Genomic DNA, 14986 nt, shown 5'->3' with positions numbered 1-14986 from the left:
GGGCCCGCGCAGGCGCAGAGAGCCGCACAGAGAGAGCGAGAGAGAGGGGGGGCGGGGCGGCGGGAGCGCAGACGGGCGCGGCGGGCCAGGGGCGCGGCGCAGGCGCAGAGACGCAGGGCGACGCGGCCCCGTTGGGGAGGCGCGGCGCGGGACGGAGTCGCACAACGGCGGGTCGCCGGCGGGGCGCGTGCGGCGCAGGCGCAGAGATGCACACCGCCGGGCCGGGCCGGGGGTTGGGGGGCGTGGTGCAGCTGCACAGGTGCACGTTCGCCCGCCGCCGGGCGGGGGGCCGTGGTGGACGCGGTGCAGGCACAGAGACGCACGTCGCCAGGGGCACAGCGCAGAGACAGGTCGAACCTCAGTAATCTGAAAAGCCGGGCACTACAGGACCTGCTTGCTCACGGTGTTGTGCCACTGCGCCTCCTGCTGGCGCCTAGGGCAACTGCAGCGCCCTCTTGCTTACAGTGGTGGCCAGCGCCTCCTGGTGGCGCCAGGGCACGCAGGGCCCTCTTGCTCACAGTATAGTGGCGGCACGCCGCCTACTGGCAGCTAGGGACGTTGCAGGGCCCTCTTGCTCACAGTGTAGTGGAAGCATGCTCAGCTGCTGGCAGCTGTGGACACTGCCGGGCCCTCTTGCTCCAAGTGTAGTGGCGGCTGGCTCCGCTGCTGGCAGCTGGGGACACTGCTGGGCCCTCTTGCTTGCAGTGTAGTGGGGGCACGCCTTCTTCTGGCCGCTGCGGGCACTACAGGATCCTCTTGCTCAGTGTAGTGGCAGCACGCCCCCTTCTGGCAACCAGCACACTGCAGGGTCCTCTTGCTCATGTGGTGCCCGTGCGCCACCTGCTGGCAGCTAAGGACATTGCAGGGCCCTCTTGCTCACAGTGTAGTCGTCGTATACCTCTGCTGGCAGTTGGGGACACTGCCAGGCCCTCTTGCTGGCAATGTCGTGGCAGCATGCCACCTGCAGGCAGATGGGGACTCTGCAGGGCCCTGTTGCTCCCGGTGTGACAGCTGGGGTCCACTACTGGCCACCTCCTGCACCACTTAAAGTTGGAGCGCTAGTTATTAAGCCCCATCAGTTCTGTAAATTCAAACTGAAATGGAGCTATTCCTGGGGAGAGCTGATGTCCCAGTTCTTGTCTAACTTGGAAGAAAGATTTTCACCAAGAGGCAGTACAAAGATGGCAGATAACTTCATTGAAAAGAAATACAGTGTGAAGAGCTTATTGTAGAAAAATGAGGAGGAGTGGGCTGATTGTGCATGAAAACAGCCTAAGAGTCCAGTGCAGGGAATTTTATTTTGGACTTCTTCACATTCCTGCCTGTCTCAAGTCTCTGCGGGTTTTCTTTGTCTGGTTTTCCTGCTACTGCCTTAGGTCCCTGACTTGCCCCACTTAGGCGTGTGGGACCTCCTCACTGTTGGTTGAGGTACATGTGTGGTGATGAATCGGAATCCACTCTGGCACCAGCCTCCTTCCTGCCATCCCAGGCAGGCTGACCGCGGTGATGTTTGTACCTACTGTGCCTGTGTATGTCTTTTGAATGTCCATCTCTGCCCTAATCTGTACTTATGGTGCCAGGTTTCTCTTAAGAATGTTCCCTTTGGCCTTCTTATGAGCATGTAGCTAGCAATATTCTGACGTTTTTATTGCAGAGTGAACGATGATTGGGGCATGTGAAGAGGAGTTCTAGGGTGTTTCTTTCTGCATAGGTACCTCTTCTCCCTCCTACCCACAATTGACAAGTACCCATCCACTCCAGCACTAGAGATGGTACTAATATGTGAATTTTTGGTGGTCCCTCTAGGTGAGCCTTACCAGACTTTCCGTTTTCCAGGAGCTCCCCCTCCTGTTCGTGTCTAGCTATCTATCTACTGTAACAGAGCCCACTATCCTGTGTCTTTCCCAAAAATAGGGAACGTTTAATTGGAAACCATAAGAAATGATAGGCATGTAGATGAAAACCTTACAACTTACACAAATAATCACTCAAAATCATCCTTACACTAAAAATGCAAAACTATACAATTTCTAGAAGAAACTATAGAAGAAAAGCTATGTGCCTTTGGGTTTGGTAATTAATTTTAACAAATGACACAAAAGGTTGATATACACAGAATAAATGACAATGTGGATTTCTTCATATTTAAGGTTTATACTCTGGAAGAGACCAAAAAGACAAGCCACATATTGAAGAAAATATTTGCAAAATACAGATCTGAGAAAGAATTTGTATTGAAAATCTATTTTAAAATTCTTAAAATTAAACAGTAAGTTAAACAGCCCAATTAAAAATGCACACAGATCTGAACAGACACCTCACCAAAGAAGATCTACGGATAGCAAGTAAACATACAAAAAGATACTCAACATACTAGACAACTGAAAACCACAATGAGATAGCACAGCTGGTCTATATGTCTTAGAACTGCTAAACTCTTTAAAAAATGACAAATTGCTGGACGAAAAACAAGAACTCTTTTCATTGCCAGTGGAACACACTGTATAAGACCAAAATATGCCACCCCAAAATATAATGGTAGGAAACCAGAGTATGCCACCCCAAAATATGTCCCTTTGGCTTAAGAATTATTCCAAGCTGATTGTATTAAAAAAATGCAAAGGAAGTCCTGAAAACAGAGTAGAAGTTACCCTTGTGTAAGGAAAGTTTACATCTATACAGGAAATCCCCATTTAAAAACTACCTCTCTCGACACCAGGAAGAGAAGGATAACTAAATCACTAGTCTTATCAATGGAGAATGCATGGACTTAAGCCTGTAAAACAAACCTTACCCTTGTCTACTGTGCTTTTGCTGGTGAACTCCCCACTACTGCACCTCAAATCTTCTTTCTTTAAGTTGAAGATAGTATTTATGCTTGAATTGAAAGCCACCTGTTGGAGATTTACTCATTTTTCCCTGAGTATCTCCCATGTATCCATAAGGTATACATGCTTTTAAACTTTTCTGTTTTTCTCATTTTAATCTGTCAGTTTTTACAGAGGGTCCCATGTAAGAAATCCAAAAATATAGAAAAATTTTTTCCTCCCCATTACAAGTTGGGAAGTTTTTTTCTAAAGCTACACAAGTCTCACCTTACAATCCAAAAATCACATTCCTAAGTATTTTGACAACTACTTTGATGTTATTTCCAAACAAAAGCTACCATGCAATTATTTACAGAAGCCCTATTCGTAATGACCAAAGGAAAAAAAAGGAATCAGAAAGTCTTACAATAGATGACTGTGTGGGAATCCACTCAGACATCAAAAGCTATTATAAAGATTATTTAAATGAAAACATTTGAGATACTGAGGATAAAGGAAGAAATCTTACCAGAACTTACTTTATCCAATTAAAGCAGAGCTCCCAGAAAAATACAGCTGCAATTAACCCCATCAGCTGCCATGGAGACAGCGTACTTTTTCCCATTAGCATTGGTAAATGAAAATGAAATCCTAAGCTCCCAACTGACTGAACAGACCCACTCTTGGCTGAGGGGAGCCCAGAGTAACTTTCGGAACTGGGTTCTCAGCTTGGCCAGCATGGGATGATGGGAGTCAGATACACCTTGTTATACTCCCTCCTTTGCTAACCACGATGAGGCTTTCTTCCATAAGGATTTAACAGAAACCAGCCCTTTAAAAAGATTCCACCACTGATATCAACCAACTGCCTGAAGCTGCCTCTCCTTTCTTGCCTGATAAGAGACCACCCACAATGGAGAGGTTCTGGCCAGCGTACAGAGGATGCACAGAGCGAGTTTTCATGTCCTCTGCTTCACCTTTTAATGTTGGGGGCTGAAAACTCCATCCTGGGATCATGCTAACACTGCCAGTTTTTGTACACAGAACCCAGGAAGAAGCAAGAAACTCAATTGCACATGCATGCATTTCTCCTTTCATAAATATTCATGAATCCTCTTAGAGCTTATTAAATACGTGTATTTGGCCATGCCACTCAGCATAAATTACTGTTTCCTTTACCTCTCCTTTGAAAGTGTCTGTTTCTGGCTTCTGGCTGGAAGCTATACTTCCTAGCCTGTCAGAAGGAATACGCTGCAGGCTGTAACCCTTTACAGGAAATAAATCTCTCATTGGGTGCAGTGGCTCATGCCTGTAATCCCAGCACTTTGGGAGGCCAAGGTGGGTGGATCACCTAAGGTCAGGAGTTCGAGACCAGCCTGGCCAACATGGTGAAACGCTGTCTCTACTAAAAAACAAAACAAAAAATTAGCTGCGCATGGTGGTGTGCATCTATAATCTCAGCTAATTGGGAGGCTGAGGCAGGAGAATCGCTTGAACCTGGGAGGTGGAGGTTGCAGTGAGCCAAGATCAGGCCATTGCACTCCAGCCTGGGCAACAAGAGTGAAACTCCATCTCAAAAAAATAAATAAATAAATAAACATAAAATAAAGAAATCTCTCCTTTCCAAATATATGAATTTCATCGTTCTTCAGTTGACAGCATTAAAAAGTTAAAAAAGACCTTCCATACTGTCCCACAGAAGCCCTAGAAATTGTCATTTTGTTAATCATTTTGGATGCCTGAGAACTTGTAATCCAGTGAGTAGAAATGTTGGTACCCCATCTGTGGCTGTCATCCTCCCAGTTCTCAGGAGTTTGTATAAGCCTAAATCTGAAAGGATCTCATCCCATTAGGACCCTTGTCTCTTTTTCTGTTGCCATTGCCCAGTGGCTTTGGCAATAGGGGTCTTTTTTTCTCCTTGGCTATCTTTGGATATGGGGGCTCCACCTTCTGTGCCACCTTAGGGAATGCCTTTTGCATGCATGGCTAAGTCATTAAAAAGTCTACAGTTTCAGTAACATTTTGAGTGAGTACTCTCTGAAGCTGGGTTGGAATCTCAGGCTTCTTTGTCTGGAAGGTAACTCTCGGGCTACAAGTTTCTTATCCCAGCTTTGGTTTTGAGGCCTCTCTGTTCTCCTCTTGGCTTGGAAGTTATTCCTGGCTTTTTGTTTCAAGGTGTCTCTGTGATCTTGATCTTGCTCCTTTCATGGGAACTTCTCAGTTGACTAAATTCTCCCTTCTCAAACCTCTGCTGACTCTGTGTTCCACCAATATGGAACTAATTCTACTTCCTTTCATGTTTCCATGACTTTACTAAGAATTATTTAGAACTTTAATGGCACCTTTGAGAAAATTTTTATCTTCCAAATTGCCTCCTTTTAGACCTTTCCTTTCCCAATTGAGTCTCTCAACTCCCTATAATCACTGAAATTTTAGGCACCCCGCTCCATGCCTTGGAGGCTTTCAGTGTGCTCAAGAATCTGCAAAAGCAAACATCTCGGGCTGAAAAATAAAATAGAAAAAAAATTTATTTCTCAGCCTCCGTAAGATTGTCAAAACAAAAGAAAAGCGTAAAAATCTCCAAAAATATTGGTGAGAAAAAAGCTTTAGCCCTCATATGAAAAAGAAAAAAACTTGTTCCATTTTCCAGATACACAGTTATAATACAAATATAAAAATGGAGCAAAGACAAAAACCAAGTCTTCTATGTAAACTAGTGAATTTTGTATTATTGCAATCACATTAGTCAGGGTTCTCCAGAAAGGCAGAATCAGTAGGATATATGTAAAGAGATAGATGAGAGAAGATTCATTAGGGGAATTGGTTCACATGGTTCACATAATTATGGAGGCTGAGAAGTTCCACAATAGCCTGTCTCCAAGTTGGAGAACCAGGAAAGCTGGTAGCATGGCTCACTCCAGACACAAAGGACTCAGAATCAGGGAAGCCACTGGTGTAACTCTGATTCTGAGGCCAAAGGTCTGAGACCCTGAAGTTCTGATGTCAAGGGCAGGAGAAGAAGGATGTTTCCATTTCAGAAGGAGATAATTCACCTTTCCTCTTCCTTGTTGTTCTATCTGGGCTCTCAACCAATTGGATGGTGCCTGTATTCATCAATTTTTATACAGCTATGAAGAAATACCTGAGTCTGAGCAATTTATAAAGAACAAAGAGGTTTAATGGGCTGACAGTTCCACATGGCTGCAGGGGCCTCACAATCATGGCAGAAGGGGAAGAAAGCTGTCCTTCACATGGCAGCAATAAGGAGAAGTGCTGAGGCAAAGGGAAAAAGCCCCTTATAAAACCATCAGATCATGAGAACTCAGTCACTGTCATGAGAACAGTATGGCAGTAACCACCACCATGATTCAATCACCTCCCACTGGGTCCCTCCCACGACATGTAGGGATTACAGGAACTACATACAATTCAAGATGGTATCTGGGTGGGGACACAGCCAAACCATATCAGTTCCCATCCACATTGGGTCATGGTTATCTCAGTGTCTTCCAGAAACACCCTCACAGATATGCCCAGAAATTGTGTTTTACCAGCTATGTGTGTCTCTTAATCCAATCAAGTAGATGTCTAAAATTGACCATCAGAATATTTATGCCTGATTCATGGCTGAAATTTCAGGATGAAAGCTATGAAATCTCTGTTTGTGTTTGTATATCTATTAATGTATGTTATATATATGTGATATTTTCTTAACTCTGGATAGCATTGCAAAATTCATTTATAGAATCCTCTAAAAGTGCTCCATTCTAACTTGGCTTGGAAAAAAATAAGCATTTATAAATAAATATTCACCAAACTCCTAGAAATATAGGAACTGATCAAATGTTTTTTAAGTTAACACGATTTCAATAAAACTTAGTTAAACAAGATTAATATAATATTTTTGGTGTAAAAAAACAACTGTGTCTTCAAAGCTATCACTATTGAATATAAAACAAACATAAATTCCTATTCTGCTTGAGTTCTAGTCAAATAAGCTTATATTATACTTACTAGAAACGTAAAATCTTAAAGCTTATAGATTTGATTCTAATTAATTTGTCACTCTTATGGAAAACATTATTTCTTTGTTCCATGGTGAAAAGATATACATGTATTTAGAGTTAGCCAGCTGGAGTCAGTTTAGATGATCCCAATTTTGTTGCAACATACAAAGCATCATTATCAGGAGCCAGTTGAACATATGCCTTCTTCTCTTTATCAGGACAAGTGAGGGTGGTGACCTTGGCCACATCACTGTCATAGCGCTTCTTCACAGCCTGTTTGATCTGGCGCTTCTGGCTTTAACATCCACAATGAACACAAGCATGTTGTTTTCTTCTAGCTTCTTCTGGCTGACTCAGCGGTCAGCGGAAACTTGATGATAGCATAGTGGTCAAGCTTGTTTCTCCTGGGAGTGCTCTTCCGAGGATATTTGGGCTGCCTCTGGAGTCGCAGTGTCTTGGGCCGCCTGAAGGTGAGTGACATGTGGATCTTCTTTTTGCGTGTGGCTGTGGACACCTTTCAACACTGCCTTCGTGGCCTTTAAAGCCTTCGCTTTGTCTTCAGCTTTAGGAGGGGCAGGAGCTTCCTTCTTCACTTTCGGTGCCATTTTATGGAAAGCGAAAAACATTGTTTCAAAAATAATTTGTTTACTGTAAATCTGCCTAATAGTAGTTTCCAAAGTACTTCTGGTAATTTTTAACCTTAAAGTTAAGCTAAGTAAAAGATTTGCATTAAATATCTAGACCATTTATAAATAGGATACAACACTAAAACATTAATTACTGAACATAAATAATTCAAGTTTATATACTTTTGGCTTCCTATTTTTACAGAGAGACTAAAGATATTTTGGCCCGTTAATAAACATCTTTTTTTCTGCCACACTGAGAAATTGTATTATGAGGAAACACATCCCTCTAGATGTTGGGAGATGGTATATTCATACATTTTCTAACCTACTATAGAATGCTAATATATGACAGTTTATAGCTGTCTACTTCCTAGTTTTCTCTGGAAAATAAAAGATTACTAAGTATTAGAATTATAATCAATATATGTAAATAAAACTACTAGAAATAATAGAATAACTAGAAACAACTCTACACAAAGCATGCAAGAAAAGTAGGGCATGTTTCACAAGTAAAGTAGGATGTATTTTTTATAAGGAAAACAATACATAAGATACAAATAAAAAGAGATACCTAACCTTCCCTGTGTTATATTTGTATGGGCAAAATGTTATGTTTTCAGAAGTTATATAAAATTCCTGGAAATTTATCAACATCCTCCTTATCCATGCTATGTATCAGTATAGAGTAATGAGTCATAATTCCAATTATTATTTTAAATGTTGTACCAGGTGCAGTGGCTCAGGCCTGTAACACCAGCACTTTGGGAGGCTGAGGCGGATGGATCACAAGGTCAGGAGATCTAGACCATCCTGGCTAACCTGGTGAATACCCGTCTCTATTAAAAATACAAAAAATTGGCCGGGCATGGTGGTGGATGCCTGTACTCCCAGCTACGTGGGAGTCTGAGGCAGGAGAATGGCGTGAACCGGGGAGACTGAGCTTGCAGTGAGCTAAGATCGTGCCACTGCACTCCAGTCTGGGAGACAGAGTGAGAATCTGTCTCTAAATAAATAAATAAAGGTTGCATGCCACAGAAAAAATCGAATATCCTTGTCAGCTGTTGTATAATGAACTCTCATCAGATCTTTCATCACAGCCATTTCATACTCTATGTTATTTAGATATTATTTCCCCCTGATGCTTTCCTGAAAGCTCCTGCAATCAGCTACAGGTCAGAATGTTAATCTCCAATACAGGACTCCCTCTGAGACTCACGGAAAAGTCTATGACAAGTACTCTGGTTACAGGCTTCTGATGATATTGCTTAAATAACTTTAAGACCATACACTTGACTCAGTGAAGATCTCCAGAAGTCTGGTTGAGAAATGGATGGGTTCATGACACTGCTAACCCAAGATCCAACAAGGCTGGAATTGATTACATGGCACTGAATGAATTGATGAAAATTGATTATAATTTTATAGCTTTTTGGAGCATTGCTGCTTCTTTAATGTTCTAGTTTCTGGATTTAAGAAATCTCTTTCTCTTAATCTAACTGTAACTTACAACAATTTAGTAGATTATACTTTTATAAACAGAAATGAAGCATTTATCTTTTTTCCCTGCCTGATATTTCCAGAATTTTGAAATCCTTACTGAATACTCTTATTTTCACGATGATATAGTTGTTAGCAAAAGTCTAATAAGAATCTATTCACCTTATAACAGGACATAATTGAAAATTTTGTTATATTATCAAGGTTTTTACTGGAATATCATATTTAAGAAGTGTACCTAAGATCAGTTATGACCAGCAATTTTAAGGAAGTAAGGTTGACTTTTATGGAGACAATGCTTACAACGCACTGTGAGAAATGAGAAAGTTCTTCTTCAAAGATTATAAAGTCACAACTGTCCACTATTTGTTGTGTGTGTGTGTGTGTATTCCAAATCAGTTGTCCTAGCTTGCTCCAGCATGCCTGGACGGAACTAGACAAGCTGCAGCCCATAGTGCAGGCCATTCGTTATTTGGAGATGCTCCCTTAACTATCCCTGGGCAACTTCCTTTTCTTTCTTTCTTCTATTCCCCTTACCTAATTAAGAAAGTTTTAAACTAATAGCCAATAGGGTAAAATGTGAGATCCTATTCCAGCCAATGGAAACTGGACACAGCAGTAGGGAAGACACATCAGGTTATAAGTAACTCTGCCTCCTTCGTTTGGTGTGCTCTTGTGGCTGGACAGCAATTGAGTAGCACCTTTTCTGCAGAAAGTAAAGCTCGCCTTGCTAAGAGACCATTTGTTCCCACGTTAATTCTTTTTTTTTTTTTTTGGAACACCAAAAACTTCATTCCCAACAGCACTCTGAGAAAGGCCAGCCTGATACCTAGATTACAGGGTTCACAGCCTTACAGTTAGTAAAGAAGGTCAATTCCCGATAGGCCCAGGAATTTAGGGATATTTTGGGGGCCTCAAGAAGAAAGGAATTCACACAAAGCTATAAGGACTGCAGCTGTAATCTGATAGCATGGTCTTAGCTTGGCTTTTAGCCTGAATAAGACCTTTAAAAGTCAAATCTGAGATTCTGTATGGAAACTTCCAGCAAAGAAACTTGAAAGCACCTATGTGGTCATCTCCTGTTCTTGCTGCACTTATGTAAATAATCAAGCAAAATCTAACAAAACTAGACTTATTTTTAAAACAAGAATAGTCTTACTTTGATTATGATCAAAAATGATGGTTACTATAGAGAGAAATTTTGTGTTTCAATGGAAAACTATAACCAGGCCAGGCATGGTGGCACATGCCTATAAAATAGTTAAAAAGCTATTTTGAAAAGGACATGTTTCACCCACTTTCTCTCATTAGAATTCTCCTGTGTTTGTAATTCAGAAAAAATCAAGCAGATGGCACAGGCTAACTGACTTAAGAGCCATTAATGCAGTAATTCAACCTATGGGGCCTCTCCAACCCAGGTTGCCCTCTCTGGCCATGATCCCCTTTAATTATAATTGATCTGAAGGATTCCTTTTTTTTTTTTAAGATGGAGTCTCGCTCTTTCACTCAAGCCAGACTGCAGTGGTGCTATCTCTGCTCACTGCAAGCTCTGCCTCCTGGGTTCATGCCATTCTCCTGCCTCAGCCACTTGAGTAGCTGGGATTACGGTACCCACCACTGTGCCCAGCTAATTTTTTTTTATTTTTAGTAGAGACAGGGTTTCACCATTTTAGCCAAGATAGTCTCGATCTCCTGACCTCGTGATCCGCCCACCTCAGCCTACCAAAGTGCTGGGATTACAGGTGTGAGCCACCGCGCCCAGCCAGGATTGCTTTTTTACCATTCCTCTGGCAAAACAGGGTTTTGAAAAATTTGCTTTTACTACACCAGCCATAAATAATAAAGAACCAGCCACCAGATTTCAATGGAAAGTGTTGCCTCAGGGAATGCTTAATAGTCCAACTATTTGTCAGACTTTTGTAGCTCAAGTTCTTCAACCAGTTAGAGAGAAGTTTTCAGACTGTTATATCATTCATTATGTTGATGATATTTTGTGTGCTGCATAAACAAGAGACAAATTAATTAGCTGTTACACATTTCTGCAGACAGAGGTTGCGAACGTGGGACTCACAATAGCATCTGATACAATTCAGACCTCTACTTCTTTTCATTATTTGGGAATATAGGTAGAGGAAAGAAAAATTAAACCAAAAAAAACAGAAATAAGAGAAGACACATTAAGAACATTAAATGACTTTCAAAAATTGCTAGGAGATATTAGTTGGATTCAGCCAACTCTAGGCATCCCTAATTATGCCATGTCAAATTTGTTCTCTATCTTGAGAGAAGATCCAGACTTGAATAGTGAAGGAACATTAACTCCAGAGACAACTAAAGAAATTGAATTAGTTGCAGAAAAAATTCGGTCAGCACAATTAAATAGATCACTTAGCCCCAACCCAACTTTTGATTTTTGCTACTGTACATTCTCCAACAGGCATTATTGTTCAAAATACAGATCTTGTGGAGTGGTCATTCCTTCCTCACAGTACAGTTAAGGCTTTTACATTGTACTTAGATCAAATGGCTACATTAATTGGTCAGGCAAGACTACGAATAGTAAAATTGTGTGGAAGTGACCCAGATAAAATCATTGTTCCTTTAAACAAGGAAACAGGTTAGACAAGCCTTTATCAATTCTGTTGCATGGCAGATTGGTGTTGCTGATTTTGCGGGAATTATTGATAATCATTACCCAAAAACAAAAATCTTCCAGTTTTTAAAATTGACTACTGGGATTTTACGTAAAATTACCAGATATAAACCTTTAGAAAATGCTCTGATGGTGTTTACTGATGGTTCCAGCAATGGAAAAGTGGCTTACACTGGGACAAAAGAATGAGTCATTGAAACTCAATATCACTCAGCTCAAAGAACAGAGTTGGTTGCTGTCATTTCAGTGTTAAAAGATTTTAATCAGGCAATTAACATTGTTTCAGATTCTGCATATGTAGTACAGGCTACCAAGGATGTTGAGACAGCCCTCATCAAATATAGTATGGATGATCAGCTGAATCAGCTGTTTAATTTGTTAGAACAAACTGTAAGAAAAAGAAATTTCCCATTTTATATTACTCATATTTGAGCACATACTAATGTACCAGGGCCTTTAACTAAGGCAAATGAACAAGCTGTCTTGCTAGTATCATCTGCCTTCATGGAAGCACAAGAACTTCATGCCTTGACTCATGTAAATGCGACAGGATTAAAAAATAAATTTAAAATCACATGGAAACAGGCAAAAAATATTGTATAACATTGTACTCAGTGTCAAGTCCTACACCTGCCCACTCAGGAGAACCTGAACCCAAACCCAAACCTGAACCCGAACCCGAACCCTAACCCTAACCCTCTTTTTGTAGTATCTGCATGGGGACATTTGGAGCACTTTGAGGCCTATCTTGGAAAAGGAAATATCTTCACATAAAAACTAGACAGAAGGATTCTGACAAACTACTTTGTGATGTGTGCATTCATCTCACAGAGTTGAACTTTACTTTTGATACAGCAGTTTTGAAACACTCTTTTTGTAGAATCTGCAAGTGGACATTTGGAGGGCTTTGAGGTCTATGGTGGAAAAGGAAATATCATCACATAAAAACTAGACAGAAGCATTCTGACAAACTTCTTCATGATGTGTGCATTCATCTCACAGAGTTGAACATTTCTTTTGATTGAGCAGTTTTGAAACACTCTTTTTGTATTATCTGTAAGGGGACATTTCGAGCGCTCTGAGGCCTATCTTGGAAAAGGAAATATCTTCATATAAAAACTAGACAGAAGCATTCTGACAAACTTCTTTGGGTTGTTTGCATTCATCTTACAGAGTTGAACCGTACTTTTGATAGAGCAGTTTTGAAACACTCTTTTTGTAGAATCTACAAGTGGACATTTGGAGCACTTTGAGGCCTATGGTGGAAAAGGAAATATCTTCACATAAAAACTAGACAGAAGCATTCTGACAAACTTCTTTGTGATGTGTGCATTCACCTCACAGAGTTGAACTTTACTTTTGATACAGCAGTTTTGAAACACTCTTTTTGTAGAATCTGCAAGTGTACCTTTGGAACGCTTTGAGGCATATGGTGGAAAAGGAAATATCTTCAGATAAACACTAGATAGAAGCATTCTGATGAACTTCTTTGTGATGTGTGCATTCATCTCACAGAGTTGAACCTTACTTTTGATTGAGCAGATTTGAAACACTCCTTTTGAAGAATCTGCAAGTGGACAATTAGAGCGCTTTGAGGCCTATGATGGAAAAGGAAATATCTTCACATAAAAACTATCTGACAAACTTCTTTGTGATGTGTGCATTCATCTCACAGAGTTGAAGCTTTCTTTTGATTGAGCAGTTTTGAAACACTCTTTGTGTAGAGTCTGCAAGTGGACATTTGGAGCGCTTTGAGTCCTGTGGTGGAAAAGGAAATATCTTCACATAAAAACTAGACAGAAGCATTCTGACATACTTCTTTGGGTTGTTTGCGTTCATCTGACAGAGTTGAACCATACTTCTGATAGAACAGTTTTGAAACACTCTTTTTGTGGAAGCTGCAATTATACATTTGGAGTGCTTCAAGGCATATGGTGGAAAAGGAAATATCTTCACATAAAAACTAGACAGAAGCATTCTGACAAACTTCTTGGTGATGTGTGCATTCATCTCACAGAGTTGAATCTTACTTTTGATAGAGCAGTTTTGAAACCTTCTTTTTTTAGAATCTGCAAGTGGACATTTGGAGTGCTTTGAGGCCTACAGTGGAAAAGGAAATATCTTCACATAAAAACTAGACAGAAGCATTCTGAAAAACTTCTTTGTGATGTGTGCATTCATCTCACAGAGTTGAACCTTTCTTTTGATAGAGCAGTTTTGAAACTCTTTTTGTAGTATCTGCAAGGGGACATTTGGAGTGCTTCGAGGCCTATGGTGGAAAAGGAAATACCTTCACGTAAAAACTAGACAAAAGCATTCTGTCAAACTTCTTTGTGATGTTTGCATTCATCTCACAGAGTTGAAACTTACTTTTGATAGAGCAGTTTTGAAACACTCTTTTTGAAGTATCTGAAAGTGGACATTTGGAGTGCTTTGAGGCCTCTGGTGGAAAAGGAAATATCTTCACATAAAAACTAGACAGAAGTGTTCTGAGAAACTTCTTTGTGATGTGTGCATTCTTCTTACAGAGTTGAACCTTTCTGTTGATTGAGCAGTTTTGAAACACTCTCTTTGTAGTCTCTTCAAGGGGACATATGGAGCGCTTTGAGGCCTATCTTGGAAAAGGAAGTATATTCACATAGAAACTAGATAGAAGCATTCTGACAAACTTCTGTTACAAGCAACAGAAAATGGACAAAGATAGCATCTTGCAAGGCTTCGCTTACTATACATGCAAAAGCAAAATATTTAAAGTAAAAAGTTGTTAGATCTGACTTCATAAATATTTAAAATTTCTGTATGTCAAAAAAAGCCATTAAAAATGTAAAATAGGTTAAAGTTGGAAATGTGTATAAACAAAGAGTATCTTAAAATTTTACAAATCACTAAGGACAAACACCATAATGAAAAATAATGTATGCTGAATATAGTCACTTAACAAAAGAATACCTACAAATGATCATTAATTATATCTTTGATGTTCAATGACATAGTCGAAGTCATACACATTAAGCCAATAAAATATAATCTTTTTCTTATCATCTTGGCGAGCTGGGGAAAGAAACAGAGAAAGATGCACATCTATGCTGTACTGGTTGAACTGGACATTGTTAAGATGGGAATTTACTATTTATATAAAAACCTTCAAATATATATTAATCTTTAACTCAGCAATTTCACTTCCAAAAGTTAATAATTAGAAATTAATTAGAGAAATGAACAAAATTTGTAACGATGATTTTTATTTAATATTTTTTATAATGATAAAAAATTTAAAAGTGGATAATAACATCTATCATCTATTTATTGAATTCTCACTTACTGGATTTTTTATGTGTCAACTATTGCATTTTCACATACCTTGTCTCATTTATCCTTCATTTTATAGATTAA

At 40.1% G+C, this 14986-nt stretch overlaps 1 pseudogene; it reads right to left on the bottom strand.

The window, feature by feature from the left end:
* Positions 1-6931: 6931 nt before the first annotated feature.
* Positions 6932-7419, bottom strand: LOC116468410 (large ribosomal subunit protein uL23-like; annotated as a pseudogene).
* Between the last annotated feature and the right edge of the window lie 7567 nt (positions 7420-14986).

This window comes from Hylobates moloch, unplaced genomic scaffold (genome assembly GCF_009828535.3).
Source record: "Hylobates moloch isolate HMO894 unplaced genomic scaffold, HMol_V3 SCAFFOLD_5, whole genome shotgun sequence".
NCBI classification, from domain to species: Eukaryota; Metazoa; Chordata; class Mammalia; order Primates; family Hylobatidae; genus Hylobates; species Hylobates moloch.
Note: the sequence above shows the minus strand (reverse complement) of the source record. Positions and strands in the feature narration are given on the sequence as shown.